A 4942-nucleotide genomic window follows, 5' to 3' on the forward strand; every position below is an offset into this window, starting at 1 on the left:
ATGTAATTTTTTCTTTCTTCAATAAAACAAGCAATTCTTTTCAGCACAAGTTGTCCTTTGTAAAAGTTAGCCTTAGTAAAGATAAGGTATATTGCAAGCATTCTATTCTAAGTTAGCAGGAAAAACTAACTTAGAGGTTGGCTGGATTAAACCAACACCCTTCCTAAGCCCAGGATAAGGATCCAGGCTGCAGGACGTTTTGGTCGGAATAACCAAACATTGTTCTAAGTTAGCTGGAAAAACTAACTTAGAGGTTGGCTGGATTAAACCAACACCCTTCCTAAGCCCAGGATAAGGATTCAGGCTGCAGGACATTTTGGTCGGAATAACCAAACATTGTTCTAAGTTAGCTGGAAAAACTAACTTAGAGGTTGGCTAGAATGAACCAACTCTTGTTACTCTTCGGCCGAAGTAAGGGAATGGCTGACGAATGGTTGGCTGAATAAACCAACACTTGTTACTCTTCAGCCGAAGTAAGGGTATGGCTGAAGAGTGGTTGGCTGGAATAAACCAACACTTGTTACTCTTTAGCCGAAGTAAGGAAATGGCTGAAGAATGGTTGGCTGGAATAAACCAACTCTTTTTACTCTCCAGCCGAAGTAAGGGTATGGCTGAAGAGTGGTTGGCTGGAATAAACCAACACTTGTTACCCTTCAGCCGAAGTAAGGGTACGGCTGAAGAATGGTTGGCTAGAATAAAACCAACTCTTATTACTCTTCAGCCGAAGTAAGGGTATGACTGCAGAAGTGGTTGGCTGGATTAACCAAAAATCTGTGTACTCCTCAGCCGCAGTAATTATGTCGGCTAAGGAGTGGTTGGCTGGTAAGCATAGTTTAACAAGTAAAAACCGAAATAGAAGTTGGAGTATTAGAAGGCATTACGAAGTACAGGCATACATATCAGAACCGGAATAAGAGTCCAACAAAATTTTCATTCATTGAAAAGCAAGTACAAGAGGAACATAGCCCGGTTACAAAGAAAAGGTAACAAAAAAGGAGAAAAAATCAAGAAAAAAGTTCTTCAATTTCGGCGTCAAAAGCCGCATCACCATCAACTTGAAGACCGGTTTCAAGAGGAAGTTCGCTCTCGGTTGCTAGGATGGTTTCGGCTGGAACCACGATGTCACTTGGCTGTTCAATAGGTAGGTCCTCTACCATGGGCTCCAACCGAAGTGATGGGTCTGCACTAACAACCGGAATGTCTTCAGAAGCGGAGGAGTCATCAGAATCTGAGTCTTCCAGAAACTCTTGTTGCAAGGCATCCGCATACTCCGCAAGGGACTTCGGTATAAAGTAAGCTGGAGGGTTGAAGACCTCGGTCTGTTGATCATGACCGAGCTTCTCAACAGCCGACCTCCAGCCGCACTTGAAGAACAGCTCCTTGGCAGCGTCGCACTGTTTGACATAGGCGTCTTCTGCCTTCTTGTAACCCTGCTTGTAACCCTACTTTTCGGCTCCCTCCGCGCTCTTTTTTAGTTGAGTTATTTCGGTGTCTTTTCTCTTCTCAAGCTTCACCAACTCCCGCAGATACTTGTCTTTCATAGTGATGGCGGCTTTCTGCTTCTCCGCTTCAACCGAATTAACCAGATCGGCAAGTCGGCCGTTCTCTGCTTGCATCTCGGCCATTTTCTTTTCAGCTTCTTCTAGCTCGGCCACCTTTGCCTCGGCTTCCGCCATTGCCTGCCTTGTGATTTTTCTAAGCTCTTGGACCTTCTTGTACGTAATGTTATTTTTTTGTAAGGCCTGACGAAACAAAGACATCTCTTGAGCCGAAGTAAAAGTTTGGAAAAATCAGACAGAAAAAGCGGACAGAGCTACTTACCAAAATCATGGACTTCGATGTAGACCGGATTGACTTCATTTCGATGTTTAATTGCTTTAGGTGGTGCTCCATGTCCTTGGGGAGGCACACACATTTGGCCAGATTAAAGGCCAATTGATGATCCTTTTCAGCAACAACCGAATCAGAAGCTTTGATGTCTCGATCGTTGAAGGTTAGCTTCGGAGCCCATTTTGCAGATTCTGCTCGGTCAGTTTGCTCCGGTTGAAGAGTAAGTTGAGGACTTTGGGGGATGGATTCAACCTCATCAACAAGTTGCTGTTCGGTCGATGCAGATCGGGCGCGTTTAGAAGGGCGAGATGAAGAAGGCTGCTGAGAAGGGAGGGCCACAATGGCAGGCTGCGTTTGTACGGATGGTTCTACTTCGGCCCTGGTTGTGGCGGTCAGAAGGGCCCTAACTCTGCTTTTCTTTGCCATTTCTTCTTCGGCGGTTAGTGGGGCAAGTCGTATTTCGGGTAAGGTTGGGTCTGGTTCAGGTGCTTCTTCAAGAAGGAAATCGGTCACTCGGGCTTTTCGACGACCGCTATATCTATAGGTCGGCTCGAAGTTTAGAAGCTTTGACCAACTTCTTTCTTTAATCCGTAGTGCGGCTCGAAGTGTGTTCAGATTTGGATAACTATAATGGGAAGCAAGATGAGCTGAGTCTGCAAAAAAGATTCAAACTGTCAGACCGGTTGTGAAATCTGAAACCGAAGTAACAGAAAAACATGTATGAAACCGAAGTAACTCTACCAGGTTCTCCTTTCTTCCAGTTTATACTTCGGCCTGGGATTGGGGCTTGCTGATCTTCAAAATTGCCCGATACCCAGAAGAAGTCATCATCATTAACGTCTTTGTCCGGTGTATCTTTTATTATCTCTACGACGGCGTATCCTAAGGTAATAAACCCAGCCATCGTCTTTGGAGCCTATGGAGTACTGATGAAAGATTTTGGCTAAACCGAGGTTGAGGCCTGCTTGGCGGTTTAGCTCGGCTATACCCATTATTATCCGGTATGTATTGGTGGATAACTGGGTTGGGCATAGTCTGGTTTGCCTAAGGAATTCACAAATTAAAGGTTGGACTGGGAACCTTAGTCCGGTCTCTATTATAGAAAGCAGGGTAAAAGGTACAAAGCCTGTTTCGCCCCATGGTATGATGTCCTTTTTGGCTAGGGTAAGGTGTACATCGTCTGGAATGCCATATTCCCTTCGGAATTCAGCCATGCCACCAGGGGTCTCAACTAAATACCTATACTTACCTATTTGCGGTATAAATTAAGAATAAATTAGATCGGTGCAAGAGTTATGCTCAGTAGCTTGGTTGAGCGCACGGAGGAGTGCCTGGGCAACCTAATTCTGCAAAGTAGAAAACAAAGGGGTTAAGCACAGATCGTTGGACCGTGCTACAAATTAAAAGAAAGGTAAAAAACCCTACTTCGGCTCTACGGACGGGTTCTATCTCGGTTCAGCAAAATGCTGGGTAGCTCGGTTTGAGCTTAAGGCTTGCAAGATCGGGTCTATTTATGAGGTTAGTTGTCTCGGTTTGAACTATGAAGTTGTGTCACTTCGGTTGAGCCCCTAGGGGCAGCTTTCTGAGTTTGGTTCAGAAACTAAGAAAGCTGGCTTAGCCCCAAGGTTCAGCTCAGTTGAAAGACGGGGTTCCTAGTGTAATAAGTGCAAACTTCGTTCGGTGATGCTATTCCGGCTAGAGGAAATCAAGAGTTGGTAACTTTCTGAAACTACTGTTATTCCTACAAGTGCTAGTTCGGTTATTATCTAAAGTGATCTACCTATATGGGGCAAACAGTTCCCTAGTTCGGTTGGAACATGATTTTGGATCAAAATCAGGTTTTTTATGAGATATATAGCATATACTCATACGATACTGCTGGTTTTCCCATGAAAGTACAGTTGCAAAACAAAACTATACAAATGTGTTTTGCAAAAAACATACAAAACAAGATATACAGATGCGAAAGCAAAACAGAGCAAGAAGGATAGGCTGGCTTACCAGATTGAAGAAGAGGAGACTGAAGATGGGAAAGTGGCAGCAAAATCAGTCTTCGGAAGCAACGGAAGAACAGCAAGAGCACAGAGAGAGAAGATGAAGAATAGTAAAGGTGAATGGTTCAAAGGCAGGATGATTGTTTTATGGAAAGAGAGAGAGGGCGGGAACTGTTCAAAAATTGCGAAACACGAAGACGGCGTTGACAGCTGCCTTCTACGAATGGGAGCGTGCCACGTATATACGGAAAGGGAAGCGTTACAGTCGTGGTTGAAGAGACGTTTTAACCGGACAAAGTAAAGCCCGAAGTAAAATTAGCTCGGCTTAAGGGCCCAAGAGTTTTTTAGCTCGGCTGGAGAGGCTAAAGGGTTTTTAGCTCGGCTGGAAAGGCTTAATAAACTCTAGCTCGGCCAGTAGACTGGTAATCTCAATCATGTTGCGCAGATGGAATTAAGGGGCAATTGAGAGGGTAATTTTTGGGAAAAATTGGGCCCAGCTGCGAGTTGGGCTTTGTGGCCCAAAGTACGAAGGACCAAGTAAAAAGGCCGTAATGATTACTCTGGCCCAATAAAAATGCAAAAGGTTACTCCGGCCCAGGAGAGGCAAGGTTACTCCGGCCTAGGAGAAACAAAGTTACTCCGGCCAGGGAGGTAAAATTACTTCGGCTCAGGAATTATAAAGATACTTCGGTCCAAGAACGACTTAGAGTTATGCCGGTCTTGGAGTCATACCGGCCGAAAGTCATTGGTTCAGTCTAAGACCGTACCATTGGTTGTACATGAGAAAACCGAGATGAGGATAGAGTTAAAGGTGGAACCGAACTAAGAATAGTTCGGTTTACTCAGTGGCTCTGCATAGCCAAGCTTATTTCGGTCATATAATAGTTCGGCCAAAGTAAAAACCATCCCACTTGGTTTAAGCAGTGGGGGAGGGTGTAAAAGGATAAGCATTATCCTTAGGATTATGAATCCTAAAAGGACTCTGCATGGAGGAATAACAGTCCTACTAGGATTGTGCCACAGAAAACTTATAAAAGCTCACAAACATCACCTTGGAGGAGGTAATTGAACACAACACAATTTTGCTTTCTGAGAACATAGAGCTTTGTCTATTTGTC

Source organism: Camellia sinensis, chromosome 15 (assembly GCF_055761805.1).
Source record: "Camellia sinensis isolate YWXY chromosome 15, ASM5576180v1, whole genome shotgun sequence".
In the NCBI taxonomy this organism is placed as follows: domain Eukaryota; kingdom Viridiplantae; phylum Streptophyta; class Magnoliopsida; order Ericales; family Theaceae; genus Camellia; species Camellia sinensis.